Here is a 15,068-nt window from a genome sequence, read left to right as displayed (position 1 = left end):
GATCTTGGCACCTGCCTATGGCAAAGAAATCTATTCTTAAAAAGAAATCCAGTCAAAATGAAAGGAGTTTTTATAGGGGGGGAAATAAGGTAGTAAAGAAACAGTAGTAAAATCAGAATTCTACAACAATATCTAAGCAACACATATCAGCATGTGTCTGCTTTACAATCAATTTTCAGAAAAAAAGTATTTCAAGCTTTATTTCTTTTGTGAAACAATGAATCAGTATAAGGTCCAAGTAGTTTGATGAAAAGAGTTTCCCAGCTTCCCGAAGTCTGAATGTTGCATCCCTCAAGCTATTGCTAGTTGGTGAAACTTTATATTCAGCCAAATATTGTTTCAGATCATTGATTTTTACACAAATTTCTTGCTGTGTATCATATTCCCAGAGGCTCACTTAGAACAATCTATGCCACCTACCATGACTTTGAAGCACCTCTATCATCTACCATGACTTTGAAACACCAAACTTATTTTCTGTTCTAACTCTTCTATAACTGTGGGCACAAAAGTGGTCTTGAAGATGTTACAGAAGTTTTGGCTTTTCATCAGTGAGGGAAAAGGGAGACAGATACCCTGAACTTATGCATGCTTGCTTTGAAATAAAAAGAAAGAAGGAAGTCTCACCACATTCAGAGAGACTCTACAGAATTGCAGTTTAGAGAGATTTCTGCACACTTGCTCAGAGGCGAATCCTACTGGAGCTGACTCTGAAGGAAGAATACTCAGTACTGCAATCAGTTTCAACCAAGCGTACATAGAATCTTTCTGCAATCCCAAACACACTTACTTAGCTCCATTGGGATTTGGGTCTATGTGTGGAATATATATGCAAGCCATCTAGGCTTTGCACAAGAGTTAAGTGCATACAAGATTCACAAAACATGTTAGAAACGTACAGAGTCATATTTCTAAAGGCAATGATGTTCTTGGCTTAGATTTTGCATCCTTCACAGATACCTTTACTACATACTTTTCCTCCCCCTCCCCCAAATGGCGTTGTATTGGAGACAGTGCCCCTTATTTTGTCAAGTAACAGGAAGCCAAGGAGCAACTGCACACAAAATATTTAAAGGGCAATGGGAGAACATTAAGGCAAACCAAGTGATTATTTTTTATAAATGAAAAGTCTGGTAGTTCAAGCATCTCTGTGTGGAAGAACATCTAATCTGAGTATTCTGCACCCCATCTCATACCAACGAAGGCCAATAATGGTTCTCCATTAATGTGGGAGAAGGCACTTTAGGCATACTTCAAAGCTCCTCTTGCACACATCCCAAGGCTGAACCCCTCCATTAAAAGGCTCATCCTTCACATTATATGCCAGCCGAGCCCTTAGTCCTGAACATTTTCTAACACTCTGTATCTATCTCCTTGCTCATCGTTAAACATGAGTGGCGATCTGAACCGGTCGTGAAGAGAAGCATCCTTTTAGAGTCGCAAAATCCCTTCACACCAACAATCACTCAGGAATGAAGTGGGAGGGAGAGAGAGAGGCATCACGAATCAAGCTGTCCTTTATCTCCCCAGCCACGCACCTCATCTCGAGCCCATGACCTGAAGCTAAGAAGCACAGGGCGGGCAGCCCACAGAGCTCTCCTTGAGAAAGCACCACCGGGCAGCGAGAGGAGGCGAATCAAGGAAGGCGCCTCGTTCCCCGGTCACCTTTGCACTAAACCGTACCCAGCATCACACCACTGCCTGTGCCTCACCCGCGCGCGCCCCTGAGTCCCACGGAAGGCGCACTGCATCCTCGGCTGTGTCTGGAAAGAGAGACGTCCCGATCCCTCCCCCCCCCCCCCCCGTGTCACCAAGAAGCAGCCAAACGGGCCGAGCACAACGGGCAGCCTGAGCTACGGAGCCTCTCCGTCGAAAGAGAGGAGCCAGCGACCACGCTATGACTATTATTATTATTATTACCACCACCACCACCCATTCTATTATTATTTCCGACTGGAAGACGAGCGCGCCCTCCTCGCCCTCATCTCACCAAACACGGCCGGTTCTCCTCGCCGAACACGGCTCCACGCTGCAGCGAAATGGGGAAGGCTCGCTCTCTCGCGCGCACACCCGTTGCTCGAGAAAGAGGAGGGAAAGTTCGGGCCGCTGCTGCTGCTGCCGTCGCCTCTCGCTCGCTCGCCTGCCTGCCTGCCTAGCAGCCTCTGCAAACAAGCCCCGGAGCTGGAGCTCCGCCGCGCGCCACTCTCGGCTCGCGCGCTCTCTCCAGAAAAGAAGCCGCCGCCAGGCGAGCGAGCGAGCGAGAAGCGCTGCCCGAAGTTGCGAGCGTCGCCGTCTCCCGCGCGGCACCCCTGCCGCCCCAAACACACACGTACACGCACGCCCCTGGCTAAAGGAGCTACCCCGGCGGCGGCGCCTCAGTCGCCCACCCGCCCTCCCCTTCGGTTTTCGCTGCGGCTCACCTGCGAAGAGACAGCTCGCCTCGCCGCGCTGTTCCTCTGAGGAAAGACTTGAAGCGGCAGGATTTGGGGTGGCGGGGGTGGGCTTCTCGCTTCCCGCCCCCTCCAAAATTAAAAAACTGCCCCACCACCCCCAAATTCGAAAGGTCACGCTCGCCCGGGGAAAGCCCCTCGCGCTGCTCCCCCCGCGGCCACAGGAGGCTCCTTCATCTCGCAGAAGATGCCCGCTTCGCCTCCGAGTCCGGGGCGGAGGGAGAGCTCCCTCTCAGCACCTGGCCATCTCCCGGCGCCGCTGGGTACGAGTACCAGTAATAATAACAATAAGCAGCGGCCGCGATAAAAGCGGCTAGGTCACGCCCCCCCTCGTCCCGGCTCCTCCTATAGGAGCCGCCGGGAGGCTCGGCTCGCGCACGATGGTAGCCTTTACGTAACCTCTCCTCCTCCTCACCCACAGAAGAAGAGAAAGGAGAGGGAGAGCGGAGCCGGCCAATGGGAGCGCGTGGCAGAGGCTTTGGCCCCGCCTCCCGAGCCTCCTTCCCTCGCCGAGCAAAGCCTGGAGAGCTTTCGTCTTCCTCCGGCCGCTAGGTCTGTTTACGTAACCAAGCCCGCCCTTCTGCATCTTTCTTGAGCCGCCTTCACGCAGCAGTCCAAGCGCTTCCCCAGAGGCAGAAGCTCAAAGCAAAATAAAGGGTTGGGGGGTGGGATTCCCGCGATGATTGGACCCCTGAGTCCGCCAGTGCCGCTATTCTGGTGCGCGGACTTGACGTGCTTTTTCATCGGCATGGGAAGCATCAGTAGGATTGCTACGCGATGCGTGGACCTAGGAAGTGCTTTATTTTTAAGGGATGGCAATGGGGAGGGGAATCACCTGTCCAATGTTTTTCTAAATGCATCTTCCTGGGTGGCCATTGGTTATGGCTGGGTAACCAAGGAAGCAGAGAGTAGAAATAAATGGACAGTTCTCACAAAGGGTGGTATGGAATAAGTCGACTCCCCCAAATGGTTTGTATTGGGACCTGTGCTTTTTAAACTTGTCCATAAATGACCTGGAGTTAAAGGTGAGCAGTGAGGAGACCCAACACATGGCAATACATGTTTCAGCGTGGTAGAAACCAAAAGCTATTGCAAGGAGCTCCAGATGGATCTCTCCAAAGTTAAATATGGGCGTTAAAACAGCAAATGTGGTTCAGTGTGAGCAAGTGTAAACACTGCTACCTTACTTCACATATATTATGGGGTTGGTGGAGCTGGTTGGTGGAGGCTGGTTAGAAAGGGGATTTGGAGGTCATTGTGAATGACTGAATGTCAACTAGGGATGGAGAAGGAATTCAGTCTTTTGATACAGAGGGATGCCAACAACAGGTGCCTTGTTAGAACAGGAATTCCTCCTGCTCTCATATAGAAAAGAAAACATTCCTTCCCCGAAGAAAACTGCTGTGGACTTTGGCCATCATCTAAAAAAATTTAAAAAAATAAAAACCAACAACCAGCCAATTTCAGAGTGGTTGTTTTCATACAAATTTAATCCATTATTTGTTTTGATTAAAATTGATATGACCAGTTGCCATGCTTTTATGAATAGGATGAAAACCCTAATACAGCACCACCACCCCAACTTGGTGCTTTCCGGATACCAGGGGGACTGCAACTCCCATCTTCCCTTACTGTTTCCCATGCTGGCTGGGGCTGCTGGGAATCGGAGTCCAACAACTTCTGGATGGCATCCAGTTGGGAAAGTTTCTTCTTTAGGACAAGAAGACATTCCTCATCCACACGGCACACAGATAAAAGGGAGAGAAAAGATATGGAGATACTGAGCCACTGTGTGTTGGAGAAGGAATTGGGGTGAGAAAGAGAGAGTGTGTTCAAATGCCATGTCACATAGTATTAGAGTGGACTCATGGATATATCCCAGTATAATTATGGGTCTTTCTTTAAAGCAGCATGGCATTTTTACCCACATAAAATAAAAAATAATCAAAGATACAATAGCAAAATAAATTGCTATTGGTTTAAATTGCAATATATAACCCTCTAGAATTGCATTCTAGGACGATGTTCAGTTGATGAGCTCTAACCTGATTTTCTTTCCTGTGCGTGGTTATTAATTGGAGGCATCCACAAGGTCAAATGCACTTGAATAAAAATTAAAAACATAAACAACTTCTCTTTAGTTTCTAAAAAAAGAAAGTTGGGGGGGCAATCACTTCTATATCCCTTCAACTGTGGTTGTCATGTCAGCAGAGCTAACGCAAAAAGAGTTATTATTTCAATTACTCTAATATTTGCTGAAAATACCGCATTCTGTTTATTCATTTTACTATGATTTTGACTGCAGAGCTTCAGGTAATCCAGGCTTTGATATCAATTATAAAGCTCACAACTTGTAGTTTTTACATTTAAAAACCAAAGCTGCTTGTTAATTTTGCATGGCACAATGATTTTCTTGACAGATAACAACCTAATACTATGATGAGGAATACATTCTTATTTTAAAAGTCTTTGATAATTTGAGATTCTCTCTCTCTCTCTCTCTCTCTCTCTCTCACACACACACACACACACACACACACGAAGGTTGAAGTAACCTTGCATTCACATATTTTAATGAAATGTATTCCCTTTGTGTCCCTCACACAAATCTTAGTACCTTTTTAAAAAGCTAGACGAGACACTCAGTCCACTGTTCTAATATTGTGGCTGTGTGCAATGATAAACTACGTATTTTTGGCAGTAGTCCAGCTCTTTCAAGACTTCAAATTTTTCAGGACTCTTAGAGAATACTGTCTAGTTCATGTGATTTATCACAATATAATATCTGAGCTATTTTCTTGGGTACTTCAGCACTGGATGTCTCACCTTTATTGCCTCTGGAGAGTAAATTCAGAGTACAAGGTAGAAAGAAAGAAAGAAAGAAAGAAAGAAAGAAAGAGGGGGATGGAGGTTAGAAGATCTTTTGTTTCCACACTGCCTCACTTGTTCCTTTCTGTGTATATCAGTCTTACCATTTTTCTCTTTTAGAAATGCTCCCTCTGCTTCTTTGCCAGAGATTGCTTTCTTCTTCTTAGTACTATAGTTGGGAGGAGGATTAGTACAGTGGTACCTCAGGTTAAAAACGCTTCGGGTTACAAACGCTTCAGGTTACAGTCCGCTAACCTGGAAGTAGTACCTTGGGTTAAGAACTTTACTTCAGGATGAGAACAGAAATTGTGCTCCGGCAGTGCGGCAGCAGCAGGAGGCCCCATTAGCTAAAGTGGTACCTCAGGTTAAGAACAGTTTCAGGTTAAGAACAGAGCTCCTGAATGAATTAAGTTCCTAACCAGAGGTATCACTGTACAGCCCACTGCCTCATGCATGCTTTCTCTTTCTCTAAGCTAATGTAGTGGAAGCAAATAGCTTCCACCATTTTTTGGCACAGGTTTTCCAAGCTCTTTTGCAAAGCTCTTGTTAATTAGAAACTCAAGCCCTATGGCAGAGATGGGAGGCCTATGGCCCACCCAATGTTGCTGCACTACAACTCACATAATCCCAAACCATTGACTGCACTGGCTGATGGGAGTTGGAGTCCAAAAACACCTAGAGCAGCACAACATTTCCTTATGAAATGACCCTTGTATCCCAGGGTTGGACAATTTCACCCTAAAGTGCCAACCATCCATTGGTCTTTTTAGTTCTAATGGCCCTGCTGACTCTGCAAGTTTCCATGGCGCTCATGTGGTGTCAAACATATTTCTTCCACTGGGAAAGTGAGGAAGCTGTAGCGACTTTCCTCAAGTTCATCTTCCTGGCTTTCATCAGGCTGAATGTGGTGGAGAGTGTAGTGCCCTATTCTGTGTAGAAGCTGGAGGCTGCTGTTCTGTGTGATACTGAAAATAAATTCAAAGGCATGCCCGTCACAACTATATAACAGAAGGGCTCAATTCCTTCAGAGTTGGGAAATTTAAAAAACACATACATACAACTGTGATGGCAAAGTCTGATAGTCAACCATTTTCCTTATATGCCCTATATACACTGCTTTAAGCAGCCGTGGCTTCCCTCATAGAATCCTGGGAGCTGTAGTTTGTTAAGTGTCAGGTGGCAGAGGAACCAACCCCCATGTCAGGTTGCCAGGAATGGACAAGACAAGGAAAAGTCCTTACCACCTGCTTTTTATTCAATATTCAATATTATTCAATATTCACAGAGTGAGGCTTGGGAATACAGCCTGTTGGAACAATGACATTGTCCCGAGTGAGTCTCCACCCCCTCTGTCTCTCCCACCTTCTCATGCTTGATGGCTACGGGTGCTGAGAAGTGCCCTCTGTCTTTGAGGTCTTTGCTCTCCTATTTTCAATGCTTGCCAGATTCTAGGAGAGGGAGGGTCTGGAACGCTTTCTAAAGACACTGTGTCAGTCAGCTGTTGCCCCCCCCCGGTGCTTCTTCTTCCTCCTCCTCCTCCTTTCCCATTATTTCCCAGCTTTTCCCTTCATCTGCCTCTGAGCTGTGATCTCCCTCAAACCCCTGTTGTAATTCTGAACTGTCTTCTTCTTCTCTGGAAGGGTCAGGCTGGGGAGGCGGTCTCCACCATTCCTCCTCTGCCCAGTACCTGACATCAAGCTGGGCTGAGCGTGGTTAGGAAAACCCTATTCCTCTCCCAATTTCTGAAGTGGATTAAAAATCAATCCTTCTCTGAGAACTCTGAGAATTGTAGCTCTGTTGGGTGGGTTGGGGGTTGGAGCCTTCCAACAACTCTCAACACCCTCAGCAGCCTCCACACCCCAGGCTTCTTTGGCAGACGGACGCCATGACTGTTGAAAGTGGTATGAAGCTGCTTTAAACGGATAGTGCAGATGAGGCCTCTGGAGCAATTCCACTATTATTGTAAAAAGAAAAAGAAAAACCCCCACCTCATATGCATCTTTATTAAGCATTCATTATGTCCTAAGACAGATTGGCTGGTATTCAAAAGAAGCCACCTTTGGTATTAACAGGAAGCTAATTTACTTATCACCATATTTCTTCATGTTCAATCAAACTTTCTCCTCCCGAGTAAAAGATTTATTGCCTATTTCTTCCCAATGTGCATTTTCATTTGTATAACTGACAGGTTCAGTGGCTGAAAAGGAGCATGTGAGTTTTCTTCCAATCAAGGCACCCATCTTGGTGACATTTATTACAAGTTTATTACTTTCATACTCATCTCAGCAAAGCTCTGTCAGTCTTTGTAGGAGTGTCTAAAACATAGCTTTGTGCTACCTGTGACTTCTCATTAATTTTATTCTGGCTTCTCATTTAGAGCTGTTCTTTTTATAAAAAAAACACAATCCAGAGAACATAAAATCATACACCAATTAAAGGCGGGGAACTAATTTAACAGTGGGGGAAGGAGGCAGCCTAGGAATTTTTCCACAGCCAGACTGCAGAGAAAAATAAATTACACAAATAACCATAAAATAATAAGAAAAATCATGTTCTGTAGAAATGCGGCTTATTTCAAATTCTGAAGTGAAAGGCAGAATGCCCATTTCATCCATTTTAACTTAGCAGAGTTAACTCAATGGCTTCCTAAATGTTCTTATTAATAATACTGAGTACAGTGGCTTTGTAAATGTTCCTTTTAATATTAAGTTCACTGGGGGTTTACTCCCAAATGAGTTTGCATAGGAACACCCTATGAGGTATATGTCACACTACAGACCTTCCACAGCCAAAGCATTAATGGAGCAGAATGCTTGGATCCTGAAAAAATTCAAGAAGCAACATAAAACCGCTCCCCTCGCCCCCTTTGCAAACTGGTGCAGAAAAAGAGACTAATTCTGAATGCTTTTGAAAGCAAACGCTTTCTGAACTCAGGAACAAAGCGTAGATGCTTATAGCTAATGTGATGCCAACTTCACCCAACAGGAACTGATGAGAATAAATGCCAGTGGGTTCTGGAAAATATAGATATATGGATGCAACAAACAGCAGAAGAGCATATTGAAAATAAAATAATTTGGAAATTGTCTTCTAAAAATGACAGATGGGACACACAGAAGAGATTAAGCTTAAGTCTATTTTCATTCTAGCCATGTAGACATAACGCTCCAGAGCATATGAATAGTAGAAGAAGAAAAAATATGGATCGCAAGCTAATTATAAAAGATAAAAATTACTCTAAGATGAAGATAGAAATCTCTCAAGTGCTCTTCCACTGAGTCATAATTTTAGCAAATCAGGAGTGAAATAAAAGGCCATCTTTAAAAGTCAGTCATGAATATAACATCATGAATCAAATTGTCAGTGGAAAAAGTGATTTCCTTCTTAAGATCAATACATTTTCCAAATCATAACCATTTACATGATACGTTATAAGGAAATTGGAACCACAATCCTCCTAATGGAGCTTCCCTAATTGGGTGGCAGGTGGTAATCTAAGAATCAGCAGAAAGGAAATTTAAATTCACAGGTCCTAGAAAGGTGTTTTTTTAAGAAAACAAAACCCAGATACTGTATGCTTATACAATACAATAACCATCCCAAAATGAAGTCAAAGAAGGAAATGTATGGAAACCATCCATAAACTCATGTGAGATGTCCTTAGTTTTTTTGGGGGGGGAGGAGCCCTCAAGGGACAATGATTTCAGAAGAAGAAGAAGAAAACAGTACACACTATTTTCTTAATTATCTTGTGCCCTATTGTAAATCATTTATCCCCAAATTAGATTGGAAACTTAAATAGAGAGTCTTCTCAACTGAGAAGCATTTCATATTGTTTGGAGAGGCAACAGCAGCTTCATTATGCCATGTCATTTGGGAAAAAAACATCCTAAGCCTCACTACTCTCCAATATATTGTCAGAGAGCTTGTAGCAAATTATGCACAGCTGGGTGGACAAGTGGCAGCATTGGTGGATGTGACTTAAATAAACACAGCTGCAATAGGTACATGGCATATATGCTCTCTCTCTCTCTCTCTCTCTCTCTCTCTCTCTCTGTGTGTGTGTGTGTGTGTGTGTGTGTTCGTTCGTTTGTCTTCATGCTCACATGGGCTGGATGTGCAGCTGTGGAAGTGAAGACAGATAATGAAAAAGCCGTATTTGGACAGCATTAGTTGAAATGAATAGTTTTCTGCAGTGACTGTGCTGTGGTTGTTCTGACTTCACAGATGCAACGGGGTACGGCAGGGGGGGAAAGGACGTTGCCATCTTTATAGATCCTTATTTAGCCACGACAGCTAATGGAGCCTTCATGCCTATGGGGCAAATAGACCTTGAGAAACTACCAGATGCTGTGGTCCAGGGTAAACAAGGCCATCGTATTTGTCTTCTGCTAGGAAGTTCCCAGAAACATAGGAGAAGCTAGGGCAGGGGTGGGGGACACCTGTGGCCCCTCAGATGTTGATGGACTATAGCTCACATCATCCCCAATCACCAACCATGCTGGCTGAGGTTTCCAACATCTGGACAGGGGCATAGCATGGTGGGCTGCAAGGGTGATGGCCCTGGCACTGGGGGGGGGGGCACTGCACATGTAGCTCCTCACAGTGGTGGAGCTTCATGCTCCAGCACCGGGGGGGGGGGGCAGAGAGCAGATGGGGGCGGGGCTGGTGTGCATCCTGGGGGCATGGTGCACTGCCCGCAGGGGCAGGGCGTGCATCCTGGGGGTGGGGCTTGCCGCCTGAAGGGGCATGGCACCCAGCATGGGCAGGGGGGCAGCCGCGGTGGCACCCCACTGGGATTGCGCTGCCAGGGGCGGTGCGCTCCCCCCTGCACTCCTCTTCCTCCACCAGTGGCTCCTCACACTGAACTGCCACCCCTCTGCTACTCTGTGAGGCTGGGGTCTGATCTGAATGATTTGCTGGGCTTTGCAAGGCTGGGATCAAAGAGTGCATGGCTGTTAGTTTCTGTTTGCCACTGAGCAGCTGCTTAGAGTCACAGGACTCTGTTTACATTCCAGACACATTCCATACTGTTGGAAGTCTCACGGGAGACGAGAAATGGATGTGACGTTACTGGTTTCCTATTCCTTTGTTCCTTTGTTGTTCAGTTGCTCTCTGCTCTCATAGAGAGAGTGTTATGTAGTGTAGTTCACCCTGGGCCAACAGGGGGATACTGTATATAGTTTTCACTCAGGTCTGTAGATAGTTTTCACTCAGGTCCGCGTCTGTTATTTTAGGCGGGAACTCTGGGCTGTTGTGGTTACAATGTTGACAGCCGGCTGCCTATAAATACAGGCCGGCTGAGCTGTTCGCAGTCAGTTCTATTCCAGCTTACCGTAATAAAGAGCTACTTGAAGAAATCGCTGTGCCGGCTGCTATGTCAACCCACAACTTAACACTGGCGACGAGGATGGGATAGATGGACATCAGAGCACAGCCAGATGCGGCCAGCCTCTGAACTGAGCTGAATCACTGAGCTGAATCACAGAGCGAAATCACTGAGCGAAATCACTGGGCAGAACCAATTCAGAGCTGACTGTTCTGGCTAGAGCACTGTGTTCCATTCATCACCCTTCACGCCGGCATCGGAATCATGGCTTCACTTGTGCCTCTACCGCCGTTTGCGCCAGCCTCTGAATCATGGGACTCCTACCTCGCTCGGTTCGACTGCTACCTCCAAGCCAACGAGCTGACAGCAGTATCAAAGGATCGGAAGCGGGGCCTATTCCTCAGCCTCTGTGGGCCTGAGGTGTTTGAGACGGCCCGAGCGTTGGTTGCGCCTGAAGCAGTCCAGGCAACACCATGGGACACGATCCAAGAGAAGCTCCGCAACCACTACGCACCAAAGCCGTCCAAGATTGCTGCCCGCCATGCGTTCTACCACCGGAACCAGGCAGAGGGGGAGTCAATCAACAACTACACCACCGCCCTGAGACAGGCTGCAATGCACTGTGAGTTCCGAGACTTAGACGATGCCCTGATGGATCGAATCGTCTGCGGGGTCCGGGACATCCATCTGCAACGGCGCCTCCTAGCCAAGCCAGACCTCACGCTACAGAAAGCCATTGAGGAGGCTGTGGCCTCAGAAGTTGCTGAACGCTCCGCCCAGGAGATCCGCAAATCCAGCAGCCCGCGTCTTGCTAGGGAGCCAGTTCCGGTGCATCATGAAGAGGCCAGCAGTGAGGAGGCATCCTCCAGTGAAGACGATGACGTGCACCAGACAAAGCGGGAGCGCAGGAAGTTCCAACAGAAGTCCAAGGGCCAACCGGAATGTGCTGGCTGCGGAGGCCACCATTCCCGTGCCAAGTGTCGATTCAGAGACGCCATCTGTAGGAAGTGTTCCAGAAGGGGCCACATCGCTAAGGTCTGCCGATCGGCTCCGTCTGACACCCCCCCTTCATCGACTCGCAAGTCCAAGTCTTCACTCCAGTCTGCCAAGGAAAGTTGTTTCGCTCTCACCAACTGCCGCTGCCCGTCTGGAACCACGATTGGCCAAACCGACTCGCCTACGCGACGCAAGCTGAACGTCACGGTGCTCATTGAAGGAGCTCCATGTGACATGGAGATCGACACCGGGTCTGCCCTGTCCATCGTGTCATGGAGCACCATCAAAAGACTGGTACCCAGAGTGTCCAAAAGGCAACTCGACTCTCACCGCGTACACCTGAGAGACTACCAGGGAAACGACATTCCCGTGGTAGGCGTTGGCCGGTTCCGGATCGCCTTCAAGGATTTTTCGGGCCTGCTCCGGTTGGTGGTGGTCGAAGGTCAGCGGCCAAGCCTCCTAGGGCTAGACTGGTTTGATGCCCTCGGCCTGGAAGTCACCGGCATCAACTGCATCTCTAACGCAGAGACTGAGGGTCTGGTCAAAGACTTTGCCGAGGTTTTTGACGGCACCTTGGGCCAATATACAGGTACGCCCATCTCCTTTAGCCTTGATCCACAAGTCGCCCCCATCAAGCTAAAGCCACGCCGGGTTCCCTTTGCTCTCAAGGCTAAGGTGGATGAACAACTGGACAAACTGATCGCCCAAGGAGTTTTGGAGCCGGTTGACCACGCAAAGTGGGAAACCCCCATCGTCACGCCTGTCAAGCCAGATGGGTCGGTGAGAATCTGCGCTGACTACAAGTGCACGATCAACAAGGCACTTCAGCAGCACGCTTATCCGGTTCCTGTTGTCCAACACCTGCTGCATTCCCTGGGTGGGGGTAAGGTCTTCGCTAAGCTGGACCTTGCCCAAGCCTATCAACAACTGCCAGTCGATGATGCCACTGCTGAAGCCCAGACGATCGTCACCCACCGGGGGGCATTCCGTTGCCGCCGGTTGCAGTTCGGGGTGAGTGTGGCTCCTGGCATCTTCCAAAGCCTTATGGAGCGTCTCCTGCAAGGGCTTCCGGGCGTGGTACCATATTTTGATGACGTCTTGGTGTCTGCAGACTCACACCAGCAGCTGTTCGAGCGCCTCCGTGCCGTGCTGACCAGGTTCCAGGAGGCCGGGCTCAAGGTAAAGAGGGAGAAGTGCCAGATCGCCGTTCCACAGGTAGAGTTCCTGGGCTATCTTATCGATGCCTCCGGTCTTCATCCAACCACATCCAAGATCCGCGCTATCCAGCAGGCCCCCACCCCAAAGAACAAAACGGAGTTGCAGGCATTCCTGGGGCTGCTGAACTTTTATAACATGTTCCTGCCCCACAAAGCCACAGTGGCTGAGCCTCTTCACCGACTCCTTAGCACTAAGACGACTTGGGCCTGGGGTCATCGGGAGACGGCGGCCTTCAACGCGGTCAAGGCTCTCCTTTCTTCAGACAGTGTGCTGGTACAGTACAGTGAATCCAGGCCGCTGGTCCTTGCCTGCGACGCCTCACCTTTTGGCATCGGTGCTGTCCTTAGTCACCGTTTTCCAGATGGAAGAGAAGCACCGCTCGCCTACTTTTCCAGGACACTATCTCCGACGGAACGGAATTACAGCCAGCTCGACAAGGAGGCATTGGCACTTGTGGCTGGAGTGAAGAGGTTCCATGAATACCTCTATGGCAGGACTTTTGACCTCATCACTGACCACAAGCCACTCCTGGGCCTCCTCGCCGGTGATCGTCCAACTCCACCGGTCCTCTCACCACGCATGCTGCGATGGACTGTTTTCCTGGCTGCCTACCACTACCGGCTCATCCATCGCCCGGGGAAATCGATGGGCCATGCCGACGCCCTCAGCCGTTGCCCTCTTCCAGCATTTGTGGAAGACCCGGCTCCAGCTTCATCGCTCCTTCTGATTGAGGATCTTCCGGCAGCGCCTGTATCGGCTGCCACTGTGGCCTCCGCATCTGCCCAGGATCGCACCATCAGCCGGGTGCTCAACTGGGTGTGGAGGGGGTGGCCACAAGGGCCTTTTGCATCGGAGTTCCAGCCCTTCGCAACCAGACAACATGAACTCTCAGCTCATCGCGGCTGTCTGCTGTGGGGAGACCGCGTCGTGATTCCCCAGGGACTCCGTCAGCGCGTCCTGGAGGCTCTGCACATTGGCCACCCGGGAATTGTCAAAATGAAGGCGTTGGCTCGGTGTTACGTCTGGTGGCCTAATATGGACGATGCCATCACTGCCTGGGTGTCCGCCTGTCAAGCATGCCAGGAGTCGAGGCCTGCACCACCGGCAGCTAAGGGACACACCTGGGAGACGCCAAAGACACCCTGGTCGAGGGTGCACATCGATCTGGCTGGCCCCTTTCACGGCCGGACCTTTATGGTAGTGGTGGACGCCTATTCCAAATGGCTGGAGGTCGCCCTGATGCCCTCCACCACTACCGAAGCTGTCATCCGGGTGCTGCGAGGCCTGTTTGCAACGCATGGGTGTCCTGATGTCCTTGTCTCTGACAATGGACCGCAGTTCACGTCAGGCACGTTTGAGCGGTATCTTTTGGGACTGGGCATCCGCCATGCCCTAACGGCACCCTTTCATCCATCCAGCAACGGGCAAGCGGAAAGAATGGTGCGCTCGACAAAAGAGGCACTGGCGCGCCTGGACCGGGGAGACTGGCATGAGCGGGTCGCCGAATACTTGTTCGTGCAACACATCACCCCTCATGCGGCCACAGGGAGGAGTCCTGCTGAACTGCTTATGGGCCGCCGCCTCAGGTCACCGCTCGACCGGCTACACCCAGACTTTGCTGTGGCTGAACCCCCAGGCTGTGCCAACGCACCACGGTCATTTGTCCCAGGAAACCAGGTCTTTGCCCGGAACTATGTGGGGGACATCCCTTGGGTGCCAGCCACAGTAGTGGGAGTCACTGGACCTCGCTCGTACCAGGTGGCACTCGAAGATGGACGCTTGTGGCGACGGCACATAGACCAGCTTAGGCGCAGGGTTGGGGACTTGGACACTACCGAGGTGCCCCCAACTGCGCTTGCGGCTCCAGAAGAGACACGTACAGATGGCGAGGCCCCACCTACACCTCCCTCGCAAACTGCCAGCGTGGAGCCGAACCAAGCCGTTTCAGAACAGACTCAGACCACTCCACTTGCGGAGGCTCCACCCACAGCAGCGGATCCAGGGGAGTTGGTTCCAACGCCACCTAGGGTCGCACCACAGCCTCAGCGAGAACTGTGTGGCCCTCCGGACTTGGCTACCAGTCCCCGGCGGTCTGGCAGAGTTTCCAAGCGCCCAACTTATTTAAAGGACTATGTTGTTGGACAGGTATCACTGTTGGTCTAAGTATGGGAAATGTAACCGATATGCTTTTGTGCTTAATTGAACCA

The 15,068-nt window shown here is 49.3% G+C and overlaps 1 protein-coding gene across 2 annotated transcripts in view; it reads right to left on the bottom strand.

Moving 5' to 3' along the window:
- GALNT13 (polypeptide N-acetylgalactosaminyltransferase 13) overlaps nt 1-2,838 on the bottom strand; it is a 152,085-nt gene extending 149,247 nt beyond the window's left edge. Inside the window, exon 1 of one of the 2 annotated variants that reach the window (XM_083494134.1) lies at nt 2,421-2,838. The gene's annotated coding sequence lies outside the window, so the exon portion shown is untranslated. Of the gene's footprint in view, nt 1-1,990; nt 2,242-2,420 lie in introns of those variants that run through there. The other variant, XM_083494135.1, reaches the window with a different exon arrangement.
- Between the last annotated feature and the right edge of the window lie 12,230 nt (nt 2,839-15,068).

The sequence above is a fragment of the Podarcis liolepis genome (assembly GCF_965112155.1).
Source record: "Podarcis liolepis genome assembly, chromosome: 1".
NCBI classification, from domain to species: domain Eukaryota; kingdom Metazoa; phylum Chordata; class Lepidosauria; order Squamata; family Lacertidae; genus Podarcis; species Podarcis liolepis.
This window is presented reverse-complemented; position numbering and strand designations above follow the sequence as displayed.